At 45.6% G+C, this 8921-nt stretch overlaps 1 long non-coding RNA gene across 1 annotated transcript; it reads left to right on the top strand.

Moving 5' to 3' along the window:
- Positions 1-3512: 3512 nt before the first annotated feature.
- Positions 3513-7860, top strand: LOC142591186 (uncharacterized). Its single transcript, XR_012830381.1, has 3 exons — positions 3513-3546; positions 4037-4129; positions 7721-7860. It is a non-coding gene; the product is annotated as an uncharacterized LOC142591186 (long non-coding RNA).
- Positions 7861-8921: the final 1061 nt, after the last annotated feature.

Genomic DNA, 8921 nt, shown 5'->3' with positions numbered 1-8921 from the left:
AGCTGCGCCGACTTCCCCTGTCCTTCTCGCGACGTCACTATAGGGACTTTTAGCTTGCCCGCTATTCCGGCAAACGGGGGTGGTTTCGGCGGATTGCCGGATGGGCTGGGATGTAAACGTGAGCAGATGGAATACTGCAGGCACCTGGTGGAGTAGAGTTCAACCATACAAACACTGTGCTAAAATTGCAGTAACCTGCTATCTGATTCGCTGCTGGTGCAAATTTACGGCAGCGACGTAATTATGAACGCGATTAAACCGCTGTGGAATATTTGCACCAGGCAAGGAGCAAAATATAGTAATTGGCTCTGTGTTTGTGTGGTACCGGTCTGTAGCGAAGGTTACCGTAAGGTGTTGAGGAAATAATGGTAGTGTTACGGTTCATTTTGTGCGTCTGTGAATGGAACAGATGCCAAACGCCTGGGACACGGCGTGCCTAATCGTTACGCTGATCCGCATTAATATACTTGTCCGTCGGTTGTGTACGAGGGGATTATGTGCGGAATGTGCAAATACTACTCCCCAATGTCCTACGTTCAATCCCTCTAGGCCAAAGGGCGCTCTTTGGCCATACCTGGCCCTTGCGCCAGTAAAAACCAGACATTCATTCTATGCCAAGAAACGGTTTCTCTCCCTCGCCCCTCTGTATAGGTGGACCCGACCTCCCGTTACAAGGCCCTCTACCAGGGAGCAGGAGAGAATGAGGTTGCCCGGATTGTGGAGGGTATAAGGAAGCCAGCGGGCTGCCACGTGCACACATCTCTGCTTTTGCGTGCAGGTGCACGCACGCTGAACGTTTCTGTATTTTTCGTCTTGGAGCGCACTGCTCCCCCGTAATGACGTAGTAAACTTCAGATATTTGTTTTACATCACCTCGTCTTCCCTACCGGAGCCTCTCCGATGGTGAACCCGGTTCGAGCTTTCAAGCCGACGCTGGTGAAGATACTACATCCGCTTCCCCTAACAGTAGCCAAACTATAGCGCACGTGCGCGTGTGAAAAGTTGTGCGAAGAAGAAAAGATGGCAAAGATACAAGTATCCTAGAGGGAGTGGGGTGATGATATCCTCGCAACAGTAATTAATCAGAATGCGTCACCTACACACAACCTCAGGTGTGCTTGCAATTTTCGCTGATCTTTCACGAGTCTTTTGCTCATAATGGTAGCAATGATGTCTCCGTTCGTACATGGCAGATGCCGAGAATAGACCACGCGAGCGCGCCAACGTAGCAACGAGTGCCTTACGTCTCAATATCTGAAATATCATGGCCTAACGTAGTGCGAAATGTTGCGAGCTGCAAGAAGTTCAATATATGCGCTTTCTTCACCTTATCATTTGCTTTTGCCGCTTTGAGGTGCGATGTGCTGCCTCTATTAGAGTATTAGCGCCTTCTTGCTACTAAGGCCTGATGTCTAGAAGTGCATGCAATGCTCGTCGGGTCACTATAGTCTAGATATATCCTGCGGACAGCATATGTTATTTTATTTGTACCTAATTTCGGAAACCGTTCTCGGATGATTATAATCAGCGAGACACAGTCGATAAAGCCATCGGTTATACACAGTGTAGCCCAGTTCTGTTTTTCGCTCACTTTGTTCCGTATTTATCAAATGCATCTGTGCAATTATTAAGGATCGCGTGCGCTGTAACACTGTATACAAAATACTTTCTTTTATTTCCGTAAAGCACTAATATAACGTACAGGGCACCTTTGTTTCTTTTGTATTCGGGCCAAACCAACTTAATCTCATTTATCTTATGAAAATGCAAATATGTTGGCCTCGTCTAGAAAGTGAAAGGAATCGTATACAGCAATAAATAAAATCGCCACGTGTAGATGCACTACTTTCAGGAATTTACCTCTGCCAGTTTAAACTTGAACCTCTTATGTTTAGAGCACGGCTTTAGAGGGAACGGCGCTCTTTTAATTTACACAAATACAATTTTAGGCTTCTGCTCGCAGATGTAGAACACATCGCGCTCACTTGCTGAATGTTCGTTCCGCGTGGAGTACGCCTTAATATATCGGGCAAATGCCTGCAGTTAAGATTTATCAGGCTGGTAAAAATCTCGCTGGACGCTTATTGTTCCGTAATTACTCATTCATGAGAATCTCTCGCCAAGTGATCACACTTTTGCAGCAGCAGAAACATTTTCTTTAGAATTTTCTAAGAAACGTCGTGTGTAATCATTCAGCTTCCATTACAGGTACCGGCAAGAAACTGCAGACACGTCTTTCGGCATAGCGTGAGCACACTTAAAATATTTGCCGACGGTTACGATGCTTCGTCATGCGAAATATTGACACCAAGTTGTGGGGCTCCCGCACCGCCGAACGGCGCGCGCAAAGGTCGGCGCCATGCAAGACGATGAAGTGCGTAAGCTGCATGCCCTTCTTGTTGCCTGCCATTAAAGAGAAACGTCTGGTTTGCAACACTCCGTCTCCAATCCACGTTTCAACATGAGTGCAGGTGCAGGCGTGTTTCCATTTGGCGATATGTTGGCTGGCGCGGACAAGCTGTCTCGTGCGCCGCGTTGCAAATGGAGCGAAGTGGGGCGTGACTGCCTCGCTAATCTCGACATCGCGAGAGCCAGCGCGTGCTGGGCGCCATTCAGCAGCAGACGCCGACAGACCTCCCAGACGACGCGCGCCACTCTGGCGCCGTCTTGTAGCCATCGTCGCTGCACTGCGCGTTCATTCTCATGCATTCGCCATACCCTCCGCCGCTTTCCGCCTTGTGGTTCCGCTGCACCCTCCTCTCCGCGTTCCTCCTCGTATCTTTCGCACCCCCGCTGCGCTCCGCGTTTGCTTTCATCTTTCGCTGTGCTCGTCCGCTCGGTTACGCCGACGCTCATCGGAGGAACGGGCGCCCAAAAAAATTATGGGGTTTTACGTGCTAAAACAACTTTTTGATTATGAGGCACGCCGTAGTGGAGGACTCCGGAAATTTAGACGACGAGGGGTTCTTTAACGTGCACCTAAATCTAAGCACACGGGTGTTTTCACATTTCGCCCCCCATCGTAATGCGGCCGCCGTGGCCGGGATTCGATCCCGCGACCTCGTGCTCAGCAGCCCAACACCATAGCCCCTGAGCAATCACGGCGGGTTTACGGGCGCCCAAGAGCTGCGCTGTAAAATAAGTTACCGAGCTCACACCGGCTTTTCTGCCTCATGACACATATAACACTTTCGAATCAATTCAGTTAGCTGTTCATTTGAAGAAATCGTGCATTGTCCCTGCCAAAGCGGTGACTCACACCGCTGCCTGCTGAAATAAAACAAGATGAGCTTTGAGTTTCCGCAGATGCGATATGCCATTCGGTATTTATTATTCATCCTCTGTCCTCATTGACAACTATAAAAATGAACTTTTTTTTTCTTGATAGATGTGCCTTTAGTGCTGCTTTATGGCCATTGTTAATACAATGATATATACATTACTACATTCCTTATCTTGTAAGGATGATGCCTAAGTTGCAGATACTTTTTGGACGCTTACTTCATGCGTGTGTTTTCCCAATCAGTTCCATGACACTTCCTAAGCGTGAGTAGCATTGCGATACCACGTTTGCTAGACGTGACGTCATTTGCAAGGTTCCATTCTTCAATGCGTCATGCGCGTTGGGTCGTTAGCTTTACCTCGACCTAACGGGAATGAAGCCACGTAAAAATACAGTCTTGCTCTGCGTTGCCTTTGCTTCTGGCTCTAAACAACGGAGACGTTTAAAACAGAGCCAGTGACAAGTTAGTGGTACAGTAATGACGAAGCGTGTATTTAGCCTATATATACACCGTAAAAAAGTTGCTAATTTAAAGGAAAATTACAGAAATATTGTGTGAATGTTCTATGACAGAAATCTATTAAAAGAAAGAAAACAGAAATTTTTGGTTCTTCTTGATCTCTGCCAATCGATTCAAAACTAAAATATAACCGTTTGATATTATTATAACTGCATAAATACTATAAAAGAAAAACTTAGAGTTTTTTCTTGCGCCATTTTTTTATACCACGCACGACGCGCTGTTTGCGGTAGTGCCTTGATGCCTCGTGCCATAATCAAGATGGCTGCTCTTCGAGCCAATGCATGTCGGCACTGCTCCATTCCTGTTTTCGAAAATCGTAAGAGGTGAGTGGTTTTCTTTTCAAGTCCTTTACAAACTGCGCACGATGCATTCTTTTACCCAATATTTCTCGCGTGTTCATAACATAGAACAGGACTACAACGTAGCCCGCAAAGAAAATTCAGGCGGACAGTGACAAGATTTATCAACGTGTTCCGACATTTCAACCTGCGTTGTGGTTTGTGTTGTAACGTGCGACTTGGGTATCAAATTTAGGTTCACGTTTTTTGTGATAGCACACGTGAGGGCTAGCTAGTGGGCTTGACGGATGTATTATTGTCTGTTCTTGCCTTTTCAGAATGTACTTATTCTTGCTGTGACTGCGAGAAGAAGGCATGTGCGAGCTCTCAACAAAACTCACTCAGCGAAGTTAGCTCTTGGCTAAGACCAAGTGTTATGTTTATTGAAGTAACTGCAAAGTGCGACTTTTTTTATCAGTTCTGTAAGATGTTATTTGTGTTGATGCTGAAATATGAACTCTTTGCATATGAGGGTGCATGGCGTCGAGTACTGACGACGACGAAGTGTCTTCTTGGTAGAACGTTTCTATCTGTGTTCTCTGGTTTCTGGCGAAATCTTCGGCATCTGCTGGTGCGTCGGCTCCGGTCTTGTGGCCTTGGACGCGGAGCCTTCCAGAGGCCCTCCTGGCCGGACGTCATCAAGGCCGTCCTTCACGAGGAAGAGAGGAAGCGTGCTCAGTGACACCGAGGACACTGCTCTGTGCTCCGTGTCGGATTAAGACTCATCGGATGATAGCTTCATCACTGTGCGCAGAAAGAGGGCCAAAATGAGGACTATCATTGTCGCTCAGTCCGGGCATGTGCGTCACCGCAGAAAAGTTATCGGGCGATGAAGTTAGAATGAGGTCCAGGAGTGATGACGTGTTTTATGCTACACGTGTTGGCAGTCTGACGATCTGCGATAAGCCGAAGTCCGAGCAAATGGAAATGAACCATTCGCCTTGGCCGACGAAGGATTAGAAAAGGGACTGGCATGTGACGAAACAATGTTGGGAAAACTAAAATCACCGAAAAGTATAATTTCAGTTCCAGGAAAACGCATGGTAATCTTATTTAAACAATCATATAAATGATCGCAAAAGGATGAGTCGCTTGATGGGGATCGGTAGCAGGCACCTAGTAATATTTTTTTAAACTAATAGTTACGCAACATCAAATTAGCTATATACCGTATCAATGGTCACACAAAAACATTCTTTAATGGCGAGCAGAACGCCACCACCAATTCTACCTGTTCGGTCACTTCGGTAAACAATATATTGGTTCTCACACTCAAACAGTTCGGGGTTTGTTATTTTGCTATTTAACCATGTTTCTGCGAGTACAATAATGTCAGTATTAGACTCGTTATTACCAGCACATAATTCGTCTTTCTTAGGGAAAAAACTACGTATATTAGTAAAAAGAACTGAACACCAGCAATCCTTTAAGATACCTCCCCTTGGATATGCTGTCGTCACGCTCGTGGCCACAAGGAATCGCTCGCATCTCGTCTGCTAGCCTCACTTCCCGAAAAAAAAGAGGTTAGGCGTGCAGACAGAACACAAGAGTAGAGGAATGTACGACACGAACACCGACTATCAACTGAAGGGTGCACTGAGGCGAAAAAAAGAAAGACGACACAAAACTCATCTGCGCCTCACCTCTTTTTTGCGTTATGAACCCTTACCAACTAGCTTAGCTTTCTGTCGTTCTCACTTCCCGACTCTGTCAAAAATAACTAAATACGTGGATAGTGGACTGCAAAAATAATAAATAAACGGTCAAAATTCTCCTCAGCTTAACTGCTGCAAAACATTCAGCTAAAGAAGCAAAAAAAGGCAGCATCTACATTTAACGTAATGAGTTCGTCGCTTTAAATCATAAGGACTATTTTCTACCTGGTGCAATTCACCTGGGCATTCTTACGAAAATAACTGACGTGCGATTTGTTTGCGACCGCGCATTTCATGACCGGGCGCAAAGGGAACTGACGAAGGCAGCGCTGGGTGGCGATGGGGCGGCGTCGACTCCGCCAACAAGTGCGTACATTCAGTGCGCGACCGCGTGCCCTATCTTAAAATTGATCTGCGGACGGCTCATACCTTTGTGTGCGCTTTGTTGTCGGCGCTCTTGCGTTGAACTCGATAGGCCGCACGAAGGTCGCTTCGCCCGCTGCTACGCTGCGCTTCGTCATACCAACGTTCTGACAACGAGTGTCAGCGCTCATCCAGTGTGATGTGTTCATGTTTGCTTGCACGCACTGACACCATGCTGGTTGATTCAGTTAGTAAGCGAATGTTTCGAAGTCCATACTGCCAATAAAACTAGCATCCTTACTTCGTATAGTTGTCTACTAATTTGCTATGGCAATCGATGCTCCGTCTTTCGGGCGAAAGTGCGACTGGTTTTTTTTTTATGTCGAAAAATAAAAAAAGCACATGGAACATACCACAATTCGGCCTATTGATGGGTTAAATGAAGAAGTGGACCTGACTTGAAGGACAGATTTCACTGTTCGTGTTGCTAATAAAGACGATTCACTGAATAACTTCACAAGTATTCTATTTGAAAGGTATGTACACATTCCGAAATTGAGGCCAAGAAGTGATCAAGTCGTTACATCATTTCTCCATTGATCGGCTTCAATTCTGCAATTCCAACATGTGCCTGAATAGTAAGAATAGTAATCTTCTTACTATTCAGTGAACACTAAGATCAGTTTAGAAAAGTTATAAAAGAGCAAGTCATGAGAGAACGTGCATATTAGTTTTTGATATACCGTTTTAACTGGCTTCATGGTTTCAAAAATGTTCGAAACGGAACACAAACTGAATCTTAATATTGTCCTGAATTACTAAAACACACACAAAAACAACCAATAAAACGACCAAGATAGTGGTAAGGTGGTAATGACGCCTGTATCTGAACGGGTGTAGACTAACCGGACGTCTTTTTCTTTCTTTGTCTTTATTCACTGCTCTTCCTTTAAAATGAAGCATTAGACATTCTAAATGTGTCGCCTTTTCCATGCTTTACCCTACCTAAAGAAGAAAACCACAGACGCTTCAATTAACCTGAGGTTCATACGGTCCTCTAGCTGAGCGCATACACTCAATAATAAAATGATGCTTGCTAGTGCACCGTTCTGCATAGGCTTCAACATTGTTTAAAGAAATAACAACCACTAGCATGAAGTTGTGTGTGCGTTGTGTGTGTGTGTGTGTGTGTTTGCGTTGTGGGCGTGTGCGTGCGTTGTGGGCGTGTGCATGTGTGTGCTGCGTACGTGTTGTGTGTGTGGAGGGGGGGGGAGGGCGTATACATTTTGTCCCATGGTTAGTGCTGTTTCAAAGTGCATATGGTGCCACTGATTAGCCAAGTTCTCATATTATGCAGTTACCTGAAAAGAAATAGTCGTCTGGCTCGTATAAACATTATTTGGAAGTGGCCTCCCACACGGTACTCTCATACGCACACACTGCAGGGTTTTGTTGGCCATGCTTCAAAGAAAAAAATACTTGTGCTCAAGCCCTTCTCGAAGCTCTGTACAACCATGCTATTGCTATAGGTATATTAAAGCACCACTGTTATTTTCAGGTCAGTCGCAGCATGGCCGGCAGAGACAGGAATCAAGGTCCAGCGCCCAAGCAAGCAGCATGATTTTGCACCACAAGTTGTCTCCATAATCAGGTGTCTTCACGATTGAGTTGTAAAGCAAAAGTCTTCATTAGCGTAATGCCGAGGCCACTTTTACGCACCAATATTGTTTGATATACAAGCTCGTTCTCTTGCACTGTAGTAAGAAGTTCGCTGTGTCTGTTTTCATTCCATGTGGCTTACTTACACATTAGTTTTTCTTGCTTTAACATAGACACTTTTCTATTTTTGTACGAAACAAGCCTTGCTCTAAATTGTAGCAGCGTTTACCACAGTGTTAGTGCTGCCACCTGCTCTTTGTCAAACAAAGAGCAGGTGGCAGCACTAACAAAGTGTAGGTGGCAGCAGGAGCAGAGAAAACAGATCGTCATCTCGGTGCTACGTTCCCTCATGGAAGCCATCAGAGCGATATCAGTGGACATGGGGACGTCTGCTCGAAGCGCACTTAAAGTGCCGGACGCCTTAAGCCCAGTGCTTCAATCCCTTAGCTAGAAAGAGGGCCACCCATACCCCTTCCTTCCGAAAAGATGTCAAGCCCGCGTCCGTCATCCAATGGAGCGCCAGAGGGCTAAAATCACGTCTTTCAGATTTTCGTCAGTTTGTGTGCACCAATTTGTTTCCACTCATCGTAATTTGTGAGCCCAACTTCACGAAACCATTCAGACTGTCAGGGTGCGGAGCTATCATGTCTTCAGGAAATGGTGCATGCAGCAAAATCATCGTCTTTGTTCGTCGTGAACTTACGTATGTTTTGCAACCAATTGCGCCCGACGACGACAACCAATATATATGCATCACAGTAAAAAGAAACAAACTCTTGTTGGCTCTCATAGGCGTGTACATATCGCCTTCAAGCAATTTTGATTCAAAAAATTAGCGGCTATCTTGAATCTTTGTCCCGCCCCATGGGTCATGGGGAAGTACAAGGACAAATGCAAGAGGACGACGATTTGCAAGCATCGCCTACAACTATAGTCCTACTCTCCCGAACGATGGTAGCCTCACCTTTCTTCGAAGAGTGACATATGGCAGCTGTCTCGACCTTGCTTTCGTCTCCAACTCTCTCGCCAGACATGTGAAGCGGTTTCCAGATATTCAGACACATGAGAGTGATCACATTTCCACCTATCTAAACATCAAA

This window comes from Dermacentor variabilis, chromosome 8, assembly GCF_050947875.1.
Source record: "Dermacentor variabilis isolate Ectoservices chromosome 8, ASM5094787v1, whole genome shotgun sequence".
Classification (NCBI taxonomy): Eukaryota; Metazoa; Arthropoda; class Arachnida; order Ixodida; family Ixodidae; genus Dermacentor; species Dermacentor variabilis.
The sequence above is the reverse complement of the archived record's forward strand: the minus strand, read 5'-3'. Positions and strand labels throughout refer to the sequence as shown.